Here is a 16,864-nt window from a genome sequence, read left to right on the forward strand (position 1 = left end):
TCTGGGGGCTTAATGTCTTACACTTAAAAACAGGGTTCTGTTTTTGTTTCTCTGATTGATATATGTAAATACACCTTTGAAATATATCAATAAGTTATAGACCTAGAATTGTTATCAAATACTCATAATAGAATTTTTCAAATCTAAATCGTCTATGTACCTATAGGCTATTGACATGGTGTTTTCTTGATGTTTGAATTGTTAGAAGACAACACAGAATTATATAAACATGTATAGATAAAATTTATGGTGACTTTTCTATAGCTAACAGAAATGAGTGGTCAAAAGCAACCTTTTAACTATTAGCATTATTCATAGAGGAAATAAAGACACTTTTTTATTTCTTTGGGTTTTCTAAAATAGCAAGCTGGATGACTGAATAAGTAAGCTTCTTGTTGAGTATTGGCTCCCATGAGGTATTTGCTTTTCATTACTGATCTATTCCTATAAATCTTTCTCCGTTTTTTTTTCCATCACTCATACAACCCATACTTACTACTAAGACAAGATCACTACCAAAAGAGATATTGGGAGGCTGGGAGTCCATTTCCCAAGCAGTTATGATCACAGAAATCTCCACGTTAACTCACATCCCCTGCATAAGGAATTCTACTAGATTAGTAGTCCCCACCCTTTTTAGCACCAGGGACTGGTTTTGTGGAAGACAATTTTTCCATGGTTTGGGGGGAGTGCAGAGGGATGGTTTCGGGATGGATTCAAGCACATTACATTTATTGTGCACTTTATTTCTACTATTATTACATTGTAATATATAATTAAATAATTATGCAAATAATGTAGAATCAGTGGGAGCCCTGAGCTTGTTTTTCTGCAACTAGACAGTTCCTTCTGGGGGTGATGGAAGACAGTGACAGATCATCAGGCATTAGATTCTCATAAGGAGTGTGCAACCTAGATGCTGCACATGTACATTTCACAACAGGATTCATGCTACTATGAAAGTCTAATGCTGCCACTGATCTGACAGGAGGCCAAGCTCAGGCAGTAATGCGAGTGATGGGAAGCCGCTTTAAATACAGATGAAGCTTTGCTTGCTCACCTGACCCTCCCCCCATGCTGTGCAGCCCAGTTCCTAACAGGCCACGGACTGATACTGGTCCATGGCCTGGGGGTTGAGACCCCTGTACTAGATGAACTGAGACATTGTTTATCATTTTTAGCAAAAGTGTTAATTCCTTGAAATACTCAGAATAACAGTAATGAGTAAGACACAGAGCAATCGGAAATGCAGAGGCTCTTTTTTGTTAGGCTACATGTAAGCTATAGACAACATCTGACTGCTGAAAAAAAAAAAGACAATCTTTTCCCCGGATATGGCAAGGACACTCAGCCTCACTTTAGTCTTTTTAAAGTTCACCCTATACAAAGACAGAGATTACCATCAGTGGTGGTGTCTTCTGAAACAAAGGGCAGAAATTGATATTTCTCTTAGTGGGAGGTAATGTCAATATAGTAACCCAACCCCTTCTGAAGATGGCAAAAATGTTTTTTCAAGCTGCTACTAAAATCTATTTTGCCTAATTTTCACAAATAAAGAACATGATGGTTTTGTTTCCCTGACAATACTCTTTTTTTTTTTTATTTATTTTTTTTATTTTTTTATTTTTTTTATTTTTTATTATACTTTAAGTTTTAGGGTACATGTGCACATTGTGCAGGTTAGTTACATATGTATACATGTGCCATGCTGGTGCACTGCACCCACTAACTCGTCATCTAGCATTAGGTATATCTCCCAATGCTATCCCTCCCCCCTCCCCCCTCCCCACCACAGTCCCCAGAGTATGATATTCCCCTTCCTGTGTCCATGTGATCTCATTGTTCAATTCCCACCTATGAGTGAGAATATGCGGTGTTTGGTTTTTTGTTCTTGCGATAGTTTACTGAGAATGATGGTTTCCAATTTCATCCATGTCCCTACAAAGGATATGAACTCATCATTTTTTATGGCTGCATAGTATTCCATGGTGTATATGTGCCACATTTTCTTAATCCAGTCTATCATTGTTGGACATTTGGGTTGGTTCCAAGTCTTTGCTATTGTGAATAATGCCGCAATAAACATACGTGTGCATGTGTCTTTATAGCAGCATGATTTATAGTCTTGAATGTAACTGGCCTTCATGCTTTGTCCTCTGGTCTGTGTCCAAGCAACAGTCCAACACCTTAAATTAATCTTTGCATCCAATGAGAAGTTCCAAGGAAGCCCAGACAGATGTTCCTGTGATTATCACTGTCATAAATTCTATTAAAGATTATACAGATAAGAAAAGCCATGACTTCTTAGAAGTTTTGGGTTTTCTGTGGCTTTAGTAATAGAAAATGTCTAATTCTTTACGAAATAACAGATACAAGATATTTTATATATACAGGGTTTTTTAAAGATTTTTTTTAATATTGGTCAAGAATATTGCCTTGGATAAATACATAGAATATGTATGTAGAAGTATGAGAAATGGACTAGAAACCAAGCGCATTAACCTCATGATAGATGTTGTCTCTGGGAAGAGAGTATAAATAATAGAATGATGAAACGTGGTTATGGAGACTTTGGCTAAATCTGTAATGTTTGTCTCTTTAAAAAACGATAAGGCAAATATGACTAAGTGGTAAGTTTTAAATATTATGCATTATTATGGGTGTCTTTATGTTGTTATTTAACGTTTTCTGCATTTGAAGATCTCCAAAATATAAGAAAACAAGACTATTAGCTAATCACATGCCCATTGTGCTTTCTCTTCTGAAGAAAATGATTGCAATTAGAACACCCTTCCTTGTTGTCCAATTAGTAGCTTGCATCAAAGAAATCTTCATTGGGCATTAATCAATTCAAAATCGTGATTTTAATGGTACTAGTCACCCTGCTTTTAAAAACACATTAATATTCAAATTCATGTGTAAGTGCCCCATATAGCTGATTAACTGGAAGTAAGAAAAGCCTTAATATATGCAGAACACCATTCACGTGCTCTAAAAGGCAAATGAAGGCGCTCGGATATATTATGAGTTGTAAGTGTCGTCTTTTATGAAAATGAAGAAAAATTCCCTCAAGAAGAACCCAGATATTTGGCCGTTTTGACATTTTACAAGGTATAGAGCAAAGCACTCAACCAGGCAAGCATCGGTAAGAAATAAAAATGAGTGCATTCACTTACAATAATAAATTCAAAATAACACTTATATTATGTACCTGCATCACATATAGCAACTGTGTAAGTATGTAGTTCTTTGAGTACTGTTTATAAGAACTTTCAAAAAAAGATCCCAAAATTATTGATGACTGTTTACTTTTGGCCCATGAATCATTTCCTGAATATATTTTACAATTGTGATTCAGCTCAGTTTTTAATTAATTTTTTGTTTCTTTTTTAACAAAATCACTGTTTCTCTTTTCAGATTATCCACAGGTTTGGCCTATCTCCTGAGGTAACACCAGGCACATCTGTTGATCTCCCCAAACACCAAGACAGCAACAATAATGGACTTACAAAATAAAAGCTAGAGAGAGAGTCTTTTCAAAACACAACGGGAAAAGTAACTCAAAATGAGATAACCAGCAGATGCTCCAGAATATGGAAGTCATCTGTAAGCGTTTAGTGGAATGGAGAATGCTGAAACAGTTCTCCATTTGCCAGATGCCTGAAATAGAGACAGATGAGCTATTCCTCTGAACTTCAACAACAGCACCAGCTGAAAAAGCAGACCCTTTCTGCCAAGGGTCACTTGTTGGAGCTGTTGACTGTAAATCAGAGTTCTCCTTTTGGACTTACGGTACCCAGAAAATGCAACCAAAATGTTCACATGTGCACCTTACCTTGGGCACAAAGACCATCATCCTTAGTTGCTGAAGGTCTGTGGGGGTGGGCACAAATTGTTTAGATGTTTTGAACAAAGGTACCTTTTTATAAAAACCACATGTTGTACACAGCATTTCTTACCTTTCCCATGAGCAACAAAGGCTCCCAAATAAAATAACCCACATTTCAACTTCATTGGTAAATAGTGGTAAGATATTTAGGTCTGAAAATCTTTATGAAAAGGCCTTTTATGTCTTTTTTTCCTTGCTAAAATAATTGCTGCTATATTACAGTGTCTTCTAACCTGCATTAGTGGGAAAAAAATGCCTTTGTGTGAAATGAACTATCTGGAATCCTTTTTCTCATATTGTTTAGATCAGGAGTCTGTTTTTTTGCACTCTCTCCCAGGGTGTCTGAAACATTTAAAAATAACAGTGGGTAGTCAGAACTGCTCATGCTGGCAGTGGGTGCCTTATGGTTTGCCATCACATAAATGTCAACTTTGCTTTCTTTTATAGAGCTAAGCAGAGATAAATCTCAGTAGCAAAGAAAGACGTCTTTAGATTTTGTAGTTTCCTTCATTTCTGTGTGTGGCCTACCAATCAGCCCAGAGCATCTCTGCACCTCTTCATCCTGTTTAACTCTAGCACCCATTTGTTTCAACTTTTCCAAATCTGCCAGGAGGCTGAGAGGAATCTTTAGTGTGGTTAGAATATAGTGGGGTATAGTGGGATATAGACCAATGGGTCTCACAGTGCAGTCCAAGACCAGCAGCAGCAGCAGCATCGCCTGGGAACTTGTTAGAAACACAGATTCTTTAGACCTCGCCTTCCGAATCAGATACTATAAGATTGAGATTTATTAATCTGGTTTGATAAGCTTTTCAGACCATTCAGACCCACACTAAAGTTTGGGAAACTCTGGTCTTGACCACGATGCCAAAATTTCCCGTAGGAACTCCGTAAATGTCACTCTTAGATTTCTCCACCTGGTGTTTCCCAATTGTGAAAGCCCAAATATTTTAGATGCCCATTTAGTATCTATACTACAGTGACCCCAAGATACAAAAAGGACACCATCTAAATTAAACCTGGTGTCAGCTTTCGGAATGTGTAGTGGTGAATTAATTTGCATTAAGAATTTGTCTTGGATCAGCAAAACAGTTTGGCTAAGCCACAGCCCCAGTGCCTTCTAAAAATCACACTCCTTTGATTTCCTACCAACAAAAGAGAGATTTAAGAGCCTTACAGAAAACAACACTGCCACCTGTGCATAAGACAAGCACTTGGGTTGGTTGATGAATGGATTACACCTATCAGTGCAGGTGTCCTTATTCGTGGATGAAAACAACTGATTAATTCTCTCTCTTAATTAGCTTTGAATGCACTACTGCACTGTACTCACTGAGTGAGGCTCTGCTGAACATTTTAGGTTACATTCCAAAAGTAGGAACTGTGGAAATATGAAATTGAGGAAATACAAAGTGTTTTATGACATTTAATGTAAAAGCTGATGACATTAAAAACATAAAGAAAATATCAGCCAGGTGCAGGGCATGTGCCTGTAATCCCAACACTTTGAGAGGCCAAGGCAGGGGGATAGCTTGGGCCCAGGAGTTTGAGACCAGCCTAGGCAACATAGGGAGACCTTGTCTCTACAAAACATTAAAAAAAGTTAGCCGAGCGTGGTGGTGTACATATGCTGTCCCAGCTTCTTGGGAGGCTGAGGCAGGAGGATCACTTGACCCCAGGAGCTTGAGTGAGCCTTAATTGAGCCACTGCATGTCAGTCTGGGTGACAGAGGAAGACCCTGTCTCTGATAAGAAAGGAAGAAAGGAAGGAAGGAAGGAAGAAAGAGACAGAGAGAGAGAAGGAAGGAAGGAAGGAAGGAAGGAGGGAGGGAAGGAAGGAGAGAGAAATATCAACAGACATTTTTTAAATTGATGAAGTTGTTTACGAATCACCTGTGAAAAAAATATCTTGAACTTAGGTTAAGAAAATACATGACTCTATCTACTTTTTAATTGTCCTTTCCAAAGGTATTCTTGTGAAGAGCCTTTGAGAAAATTTCCTCAATATCACTTACATGTAATCTTCATCAGGACCTCTCCACACCCCCAATTAGAAATTGCATGCTTTTCTCTTTTCCACCACCTAGCTTGAAGTCCAAGAAAGGGCCTTCCCTCTCCTCATTTGTTAAGTCTGTTAACCCAGGTTGGAGAAAGCTTGCTTTACAGGGGAGAGGCCAGAGGACATGCCTGGAGCTAAGAAGTGCTCAATTGTCAAATAAACCAGGAGTTTGTTTGCTTGATGTGGAGAAATAGGAACACTTTTACACTGTTGGTGGGACTGTAAACTAGTTCAACCATTGTGGAAGACAGTGTGGCGATTCCTCGGGGATCTAGAACTGGAAATACCATTTGACCCAGCCATCCCATTACTGGGTATATACCCAAAGGACTATAAATCATGCTGCTATAAAGACACATGCACACGTATGTTTATTGCGGCATTATTCACAATAGCAAATACTTGGAACCAACCCAAATGTCCAACAATGATCGACTGGATTAAGCAAATGTGGCACATATACACCATGGAATACTATGCAGCCATAAAAAATGATGAGTTCATGTCCTTTGTAGGGACATGGATGAAATTGGAAATCATCATTCTCAGTAAACTATTGCAAGAACAAAAAACCAAACACCGCATATTCTCACTCATAGGTGGGAATTGAACAATGAGATCACATGGACACAGGAAGGGGAATATCACACTCTGGGGACTGTTGTGGGGTGGGGGGAGGGGGGAGGGATAGCATTAGGAGATATACCTAATGCTAGATGACGAGTTAGTGGGTGCAGCACACCAGCATGGCACATGTATACATATGTAACTAACCTGCACAATGTGCACATGTACCCTAAAACTTAAAAGTATAATAAAAAATAATAATAAAATAAAATAAAATGGGAACAAGATAATCCTTTCTTCAAGACTTCACCCATGAAGTATTGTGGGAAATGCATTTTAAAATCAAAATGTCATTTTTCTACCATTTTTGGTTTTTTTTTTTAAGGGTTAAGAAGACCAAATTCATTGGTTTTGACTGGGTTGCTGAATTCTGGGGTTGGCAGTCCAAAAATGAGTTCAGCTAGTCTCACGGCTAAGTGCCACATGATAGAGCTGTCTCCTCCAGGACCTAGTGGAACGTGAGGTCCGCAAGCACCCAGAAGCTTTTTTAGCAGGAGCCAGCCAAGCAAACAAAAGAATTTCCAGCTTTCCACAACGATTGGATTATAATATTTACTGTACCAACACTGAAAATATGTTCTTAATGATTAAGCATATACTTTAATGCCTACTGTGTGCAGATATCCTGAGTGCTATGAAAAAGTATGGAAAAGATAAAAAACAAAAGACAAAAAAACAAGCTCATCCCAGGAATAATCTGCAACTCACCTGAGAAGAGCAAACCTATACTAATGAAATGGCACAAGGGTGCTACGAAGGAGTCCCACCTTAAATCAGGGTGTTAACCTCCATTACTTTGCACTGAAGCTCCTCTCTCCAAACTCAATGCTCTGAAAGTGCAAAAAAGGCAATCATGTTAAGTATGCTGCTGAGAATCTGCTATCTGTAGGTCTGGGAGACATTAATAAAACATGGACAAATGTATCAGGCATTAAAAAACTAGAGACAACGTCATTTAAATTATTTTTGACAAAATATTCGTGTTATACTCTCAGCTCAGAAATGCAGGCTTTGTTGCAAACATAGGGGCATTTCATCCAGTGATTTATCTCAATAGTTATAGCAGGAGGAAGAATTCACCAAGAGCAATCCATACTCTTCTCTCCTACTTTAGAGGTAAATCAGGTATTCAGATAAATTCTGCCTCTAAATAAAAAGTGAAGGAATTTAGCTTTCTAGTTCTGTGGCTGTTTAAGATGCTATCTTTTCACGTCTTTAAATAAAAAATTTAGAGTATTTTCATGTACATGTAATGTAAACACATGCACACACACACACACACACATACTCACATACAGTATTTGGTTGCATTTTAGCAACTAACATTCCTTTTGTGAAATAAATGGTCCTCAGTGTGACATTACATCCTCTAACAATACACTATGGCATTTCTAGAGCATAACATTATGTTCTGAACTTAGAGCTATGTGAACAAATTCACACCCAAAGCAAACCCAGCAAAGTGCCTGGCTTGCTTCCAGTTTCACTTTCCATGTTGTTTTGCAGAAATGAAGAGCAATTTTGTGGTTGAAAATGAAAATGTCTTTTCCCAACTGTGATCGACCCTTTGACCTGGCAGAAAATGGCTTGAAGCCTGTGCCTTTCAGGCCCTGGAGGCTTCTACCGTAAAACAATTTCTGCTCAAGAAGACAGTTTCTGGAAGTTTTAAAGCATCTCAAAGTGCTGGTCTACACTTACCTACCTGCTTGGTCTTGCCCTACTTTCCTGTATATGTAACTCTTGCTAGAGTACAGTAAGTTCTCTTTTTTCCCAAAGTCTCCCAAAAGGGAAATGTATTATTAGAAGATGAGATGTAGGAGCATATTTAAGAGTTAAGCTAAATCGGATCTTTAAGTTAAAGTGCCTACAGGGCCAAATACAGTACAAAGTGTGCCCCATACAGTATGAAATGAAGGGAGTCAAACTTAAGAGCAGGAGTTCTGATTGGTGTCAAACTTGTTCATTTGGTCCTATTACATATTTTTTTTTGACACAAAATAGAGTGTTCTGTAGGAAAAAGCTATTCTTGGATTGAAGTAAAATTATTCAGTTTTACAAATTATACACTTGACAAATTTTTTATGAGGGATTTATGGAGCAAAATGGTGGTGATGTAAAACAATGGAACTAAACTTTGAAGAATTGTGTACCCAACAGTTTTAGGTTGGTATCATATAAGCAACCACATACAGAGAAAAATAAACAATAGGTAAAATTTACTAGATGATTTTTTTTCTTTTAACTTGTGGAAATGGAGAAACAAATGGGTTAAGAGTTCTATGAAAAGTGTTTATATTAGTAAGTGAAAATTATTTCATCTCAGGTGTTATGAAAAAAATCAACATCATTTCAGTTTTAGCACTTATATATGGAATTAAATATATATTTTAAATTGAATTCTGTTTGACAGAATTGAAATTTGAAATCTTCTAAAAACTTTAAAATTTAAAATTACTCAAAATGAGATGCTATATTTTAAAGACTCAATAAAATCAACTACTTTGCAAAACAAAAGTTCAATGTATTTATTTTCCAAAATTTTAAGAGAACAATACTAACCAATGTCTCTCTCATCTTCTCCCTTTTTTAAAATTTCTCTCTCCACTTGTTCACCCCCTCTTAGTGCTTAAATGTTTTTCTATAAGCAGAAGAGAGTGAGTTTTCATTTCTATTTTCATATCCCTCTTTGGTATCCTCAATTATCTTAAGGAATCTCTCAAAAATTTCAGAGCAAAGACAATTTATACTATCTCCCCACTTTCTAACATACATTATTATCATTCAGTGCCATTAGAAATGAAGAGATAAATGGTAGTATTAGAAACCCAAACAAATTATACATTCTTTATGTGCTCCTCCTTTGAAAAAAAAAGTGTAACTCAATGAAACAAATTAAGGAATTAAGTTTAAGCTATTTCAAAATGTGCTGAACATTACAATTGAGTCTATTGTCTTTTTGAGAGAAGAAAGAACTCACCTGGACCTTTTGACTCTCACTTTTATTACCATATGCACCATTTCTGGGTAATACATGCAATGTACAGAACTTGGAAAACCCTTACCCTGTAGAACAAAGCAAATGCTTAAAGGGAAATAATGACTATGAATTTTCTTCCTTTTCATATTATGGAAAGCCCAGCCATAATAGGTCCCATTGCAGTAAGACTAACCACAAGCATAATATGGAAAGAAAATTTATGTCAATCATCTTTATCCTTGTTTTTCCTAAAATATCAGAAAAACCTAGAAATCTGAAGCTGGAAGGGATCCTAAAGATCATCTAATTGAAATGCATTCTTTAAAAAATTATGGGAATAAGGTCTGTACGAATTACCTGACATTGAAGATCACACAGCTAAGCTATGAGAAATAGAAATCTCCTAGCTTCCTAACTGTTTGATGTTGCAGGGGCAGTATAGGATTCTTGCCAGCATATAGCTAAAGGCACAGTCTAGTTGCACCATGTCAATGGGAAGCTGGTGCTTTCAGATATTGCAAATCTCCTTCATGACTATCCCAACTTTCTCCAACTGAAGAAATTGCAAAGAAGAAGGAACAAAAATCTATTTCTGTGGTTAACATTTTTACTAATTCAAACACGGTTTTCTCCTCTAGCTTAAAAATCATATGTAAAATTTTTTTTACCTATTTGTTGTTGATTTTAAAATAATGGTAGATACCACTTTGCTTCTCACACTATTGAAACTTCATACACAAGCCTTCAAGCAAGCCCAGTGCTAAATTACCAATGGCTAGATATGTTGGTCCATAAAGCCAAACAGCTGCAGAGTAGGATATTTGGTGGACTAAACCTAAAGAAGGGAGCATTCTTCATTTCTTTCAGCTATGCAACACTAATGAGAATGTTCACCCTAAAATTAAAGAGTAATATAATAACAATGTGTACCTACAATGTGGTCAATTTCTATGTTGAGCAGAAGATGCAGAGATGAGTAAGAGACAGACTCTCAACTCAGAGTTTACAGTTGAGCAGGTAAGATACAATAGTACGCACACAACTGATTACAATTCAAAATAACTCAGTACCATAAAAGTTGTACAAAACTCTAAAGGGACTCAAAGAATATAGCTTTCTAGAAAATATGAAAAACATCCTGTAATAAGTGAATTTGAGGTGAAACTTGTAGACTTCCATAGGCCTGGAATAGCAGGAAAAACAAAAATTGTTTAGGGCTGAGGTGGGTTGGAAGCCACCTCAGACCTCTCACCTGTTCTTTCTCATTTCCCTACCTCTGTGTCTGTGCATGAGTTTATTCTTCTGAAATACCTACCCCCATCTCTTTGCCCCCACATCTCCTTCATTGCTTGTTTGTGGAACAGATAAATATGAGCTGGACAGCTCCAGACATGCAAATAACTACTTGCAAAAAATTGAACACGTTTCTGCTTTTAGTGGACTTCACCAATGGAGCCTGACAAAGTGCCACACACATAATAGTTGATCAATATTCATTCATTCAATAAATACTTATTGAGCACTTACTAAACGTGAGGCACTGTGTTAGCAGGTTGAGGATATAAATAAGCTTAATGTAATCTTTACTTCTATGGAGTTTACAGAAATTTAAATAAGCAGTTGCAGCAATGTGATGAGCCTTATGATGGTAGAAGCACAAGATGCTGTGGTAGTGCAAGGCAAAGACACCTGCCCAGGTTAGGAGGGTCAAGGAAGCATCTCAAGAAAAACAAGTTAATTCTTCAACAATGGTTATAAGTTAGCAGGTGCCATTGTACAATGGAAACATGAAACTGCTGCCACACTGGGAAGCCTGTGGCCTTATAGGAAGGCACGTCTGAAGGCAGCAATAACTGGGAGCAGCCAGCAAAATGACTGTTGCCAAACATTTCCAAGTGAAAAGCTAACCATTTCAGGCAAATTATGAGGCCGCTGACCAAAGGTCAAAAGGAGGGGAAAGGGAGCTGAGGCTTTCCTAGAGTCAGTGAAAGGTAGGACTGCCATTGAGGTTAACAGCAAGGAATGTATCAGATAAAGGGAATGGAGCCTAAGATAAAGGATGGGGTATTGCAGCCTTTTGAAGCTTCCGTATCAATAATTACGACTGGAGGTCAATCCGTCAGAAGTTCAAACAGCTAAAGCTTCAAATGAAGAGGATTTGTTCTCATGCAAATGTCTCTTAAAATGCAAACTAAGGAGAAAAAAGGTAAGAGAATGTGGCATGAAAGACAGGAGAGTGTCTTATTCAACAGCAATTTCTTTAAATTAAAAAAACAACGTGCAAATGGATGGGAAAAACATCTCTTTACAAAAGCAAGTGGCTAAGTATGTTCCATGTAGATGGCATTCTGCTACAACTCTCTAAATTCCATCTTTTGAAACATTACTCTAAATTCTTTCTTTTAAAACATTGATTTGCCAAATAGAATAAGCCTTAAGAACATTTCACTCTATAATTTCAACAGAGCAGGCATTTGGGGTCCACCAATGCAAAAGAAATATTCTTTAAATAACAGATTGACTGTGCTGTGACCACACTGGATGAGGTCTCCTGCTTAGGGGTTTTGACAAAAAAGAGTAGATTTAAAGATAGTGTACTTGCCTCCAAAAGCGGTGCTGCAAGACTGAATATTACTTCATTGTGGGCTGTAGGAAATGTGTTTTGCCTGCTCTGTTTAATTCTGGGGTTAAAAGCAGTAGTCAAATCATGACAGCAAGGAGATTTCTGCTCTATTACAGCTCACTTATTTCCCTCCAAATATTAAACAATGCCAAAAAACTTTTAGTTATTTGGGATAGGATCCATTTTCATTTTACTCTTGTCCTTTTTTGGTTGTGAGATGACAGTTTAATATTCCAGGCTCCAAAGCAGAGTTTCGCAAATGGATTTTTTAAAAAAATAAAGTTCAATGCTCTAGGGAAGAAAAAAGGTGTGCAATTAATTTTCCATAAGAAATCGTATAACTGGTATTATACAAAGATGACTGACTATGTTTATCATCTATTTATCTCATACAATTCTTTGAATTTTCTAGGATAACATAGCATATTCATAATTTTACTAACGTTGATTCATCCTTGGTTTTATTATATAAAAATTGACTCTTATTTTGTTCTACTTGAGGTTTTTTCAGTTGGTGTTTTATCATCTGGATTCAGTGTAGGATAATATAGGGATTACAAACACAAATTTGAGAATTAAATTCAAATTTGAATCTTCACTGAACTCTACCCTTAGAAATGGTGAAGGTGCTAAATTTTATAAGTATAATGCACCTCAATTTTAGTAAAAAAAAAAACTAAGAAGAAAATAAATAAATAAAGCAAATTAATACTCAAAAATATAGTTTGAGTCTCACTCATGACTCACAAATTGTGTCACCTTAGGAATGTTATTTAACCTCTCTTAGCATTAGTCATCTTTAAAAATGATAACATTAATAATTCCAAATTCCCTGTGCTGTTCACAGGATTAAATAACATAAACCATATGAAGGAGCTGATACATAATAAGCTTTCAGTAAATTAAAATTTTGTAAAATTTCAGTAAATTAAAATTGTCGTTAAATGAATGGACTGTTCTGAAGATTTGAAAAGCCTTCCTTGGCCAGGGTCACCATTTTGTTCACACAGAATACAATATTTTTCTAGGTATTTCTGTATTTTATTAATTCATTTTAAAAAAAATGCCACTCCAAATATGTAGGTAACATCAGAGCTAGCTCAAAAAAATTAAATAAAGCCATTTGCTCAAATGAGTATTCCTAACCTGATTAAGAGCTAAACGTTGACAACAAAGACAATCTCAGAAACTCCTTCACCACAAGAGAAATCAAACACAGAAAGACTCATGTGCCCGGTTGCCTTGTTTACTACCAAACATAGTAGGAAAAATAGTCTGTTTTTTTCCAAGGCTTTCTTTTAAATCCAAGTTTAAAAAATGAATATAACTGAGAAAAAGTGCAGTTCTGAAAATGCCAGGTGCTGTGAAGAAATGTTACCAAGATAATGAGAGGATAAGAGGTTGACAATATTTGATATCATAATTGTCAGGCCTCTGAGCCCAAGCTAAGCCATCATATCCCCTGTGACCTGCACATATACATCCAGACGGCCTGAAGCAACTGAAGAACCACAGAAGAAGTGAAAATTGGCAGTTCCTGTCCTAACTGATGACATTCCACCATTGTGATTTGTTCCTGCCCCACCCTAACTGATCAACCTCGTGACATTCCTTCTTCTGGACAATGAATCTCAGGAGCTCCCCCACCAAGCACCTTGTGACCCCTGCCCCTGCCTGCAAAAGAACAACCTCCTTTAACTGTAATTTTCCACTACCTACCCAAATCCTATAAAACTACCCCACCCCATCTCCCTTTGCTGACTCTCTTTTCGGACTCAGTCTGCCTGTACCCAGGTGATTAAAAAGCTTTATTGCTCACACAAAGCCTGTTTGGTGGTCTCTTCACATGGAGGCGCATGACAATTGGTGCCAAAGACCTGGGACAGGGGACTCCTTTTGGGAGACCGTTCCCCTGTCCTCACCCTCACTCAACGAGGAGATCCACCTATGACCCTGGGTCCTCAGACCAGCCCAAGGAACATCTCACCAATTTCACATCAGGTAAGCGATTTCTTCACTCTCTTCTCCAGCCTCTCTCGCTACCCTTCAATCTCCCTGTCCTTCCAATTCAGTTCTTTTTCCTCTCTAGTAGAGACAAAGGAGACACATTTTATCCGTGGACCCAAAACTCTGGTGCCGGTCACAGACTCGAGAAGACAGTCTTCCCTTGGTGTCTGATCGTCGCAGGGATGCCTGCCCTGATCATTCACCCACCATTCATCCACTGGTGTCTGATCACCACAGGGACGCCTGCCTTGGTCATTCACCCACATTCCCTTGGTGGCAAGTCAATTGTGGGGATGCCTGCTTTGGCTGCTCAGCACCCCCTTCTCCATGTCTCTACCTTTCTCTTTAAACTTACCTCCTTCACTATGTGCAATCTTCCACACTCCATTCCCCCTTCTTCTCCCTTAGCTTGTGTTCTCAAGAACTTAAAACCTCTTCAACTCACATCTGACCTAAACCCTAAACAACTTATTTTCTTCTGCAATGCTGCTTGGCCCCAATACAAACTTGACCATGGTTCTAAATGACCAGAAAATGGCGCTTTTGATTTCTCCATCTTACAAGACCTGGATGATTTTTGTTGAAAAATGGGCAAATGGTCTGAGGTGCCTGACGTCCAGGCATTCTTTTACACATAGGTCCCTCCCTAGTCTCTGCTCCCAATGCAACTTGTCCCAAATCTTTCTTCTTTCTCTCCTGGCTGTTCCTTCAGTCTCCACCCCAAGCTCTGAGTCCTTTGAATCCTCCTTTTCTATGGACACATCTGACTTCTCCCCTCCTCCCCAGGCTGCTCCTCACCAGGCCGAGCCAGGTCCCAATTCTTCCTCAGCCTCTGCTCCCCCACCCTATAACCCTTCTATTACCTCCCCTCACACCTGGTATGGCTTACAGTTTTGTTCCATGATTAGCTCTCCCTCACCTGCCCAACAATTTCCTCTTAGAGAGGTGGCTGGAGCTGAAGGCATATTCAAGGTTAACGCTCCTTTTTCTTTTTTTCTTTCTTTTTTTTTTTTTTTTTTTGAGACGGAGTCTCGCTCTGTCACCCAGGCTGGAGTGCAGTGGCGCAATCTCGGCTCACTGCAAGCTCCGCCTCCCAGGTTCACGCCATTCTCCTGCCTCAGCCTCCCAAGTAGCTGGGACTACAGGCGCCTGCCACCACGCCTGGCTAATTTTTTTTTTTTCTATTTTTAGTAGAGGCAGGGTTCACCATGTTATCCAGGATGGTCTCGATCTCCTGACCTTGTAATCTGCCTACCTTGGCCTCCCAAAGTGCTAGGATTACAGGCATGAGCCACCACGCCTGGCCAATGCTCCTTTTTCTTTATCCAACCTCTCCCAGATCAGTTAGTGTTTAGGCTCTTTTTCATCAAATATAAAAACCCAGCCCAGTTCATGGCCCGTTTGGCAAAAACCCTTAGATGCTTTACCGCCCTAGACCCAGAGGGGCCAGAAAGCCGTCTTATTCTCAATATGCATTTTATTACCCAATCCGCTCCTGACATTAGAAAAAGCTCCAAAAATTAGATTCCGGCCCTCAAACCCCACAACAGGACTTAATTAACCTTGCCTTCAAGGTGTACAATAATAGAGAAGAGGCAGCCAAGCAGCAACATATTTCTGAGTTGCAATTACTTGCCTCTACTGTAAGAGAAACCCCAACCACATCTCCAGCACACAAGAACTTCAAAATGCCTAAACTGCAGCAGCCAGGCATTCCTCTAGGACCTCCTCCCCCAGGTACTTGCCTCAAGTGCCAGAAATCTGGCCCTGGGCCAAGGAATGCCTGCAGCCCAGAATTCCTCCTAAGCCGAGTTCCATCTGTGCAGGACCCCACTGGAAATCGAACTGTCCAACTCACCCAGCAGCCACTCTCAGAGCCCCCAGAACTCTGGCCTGAGGCTCTCTGACTAACTCCTTCCCAGACCTTCTCGGCTTAGCGGCTGAAGATTGACACTGCCCAATCCCCTTGGAAGCCTCCTGGACCATCACAGATGCTTTGGGTAACTCTTACAGTGGAGGCTAAGTCCATCCCCTTCTTAATCAATACAGAGGCTACCCACTCCACATTACCTTCTTTTCAAGGGCCTGTTTCCCTTGCCTCCATAACTGTTGTGGGTATTGATGGCCAGGCTTCTAAACCTCTTAAAACTCCCCAACTCTGGTGCCAACTTGGACAACATTCTTTTATGCACTCCTTTTTAGTTATCCCCACCTGCCCAGCTCCCTTATTTGGTTGAGACATTTTAACTAAATTATCTGCTTTGCTGACTATTTCTGGGCTATAGCCACAACTCATCGCCACCATTTCCCCCAGTTCAAAGCCTCCTTCGCACCTTCCTCTTGTATCTCCCAACTTTAACCCACAAGTATGGGACACCTCTCCTCCCTCCCTGGTGACCGATCACACACTCATTACTATACCATTAAAACCTAATCACCCTTACCCCGCTCAATGCTAATACCCCATCCCACAGCACACTTTAAAAGGGTTAAAGCCTGTTATCACCTGCCTGTTACAACATGGCCTTTTAAAGCCTACAAACTCTCCTTAGAAGTCTCCTATCCTACCTGTCCAAAAACCTGACAAGTCTTACAGGTTGGTCCAGGATCTTCGCCTTATCAACCAAATTGTCCTGCCTATCCACCCCGTGGTGCCAAACCCATATACTCTCCTATCTTCAAT

The 16,864-nt window shown here is 39.0% G+C and overlaps 1 pseudogene; it reads right to left on the minus strand.

The window, feature by feature from the left end:
* The window catches only part of LOC100979374 (keratin, type II cytoskeletal 8-like), a 45,398-nt pseudogene extending 30,829 nt beyond the window's left edge, over nt 1-14,569 (minus strand).
* Between the last annotated feature and the right edge of the window lie 2,295 nt (nt 14,570-16,864).

The sequence above is a fragment of the Pan paniscus genome, chromosome 4 (assembly GCF_029289425.2).
Source record: "Pan paniscus chromosome 4, NHGRI_mPanPan1-v2.0_pri, whole genome shotgun sequence".
Taxonomy (NCBI): Eukaryota; Metazoa; Chordata; class Mammalia; order Primates; family Hominidae; genus Pan; species Pan paniscus.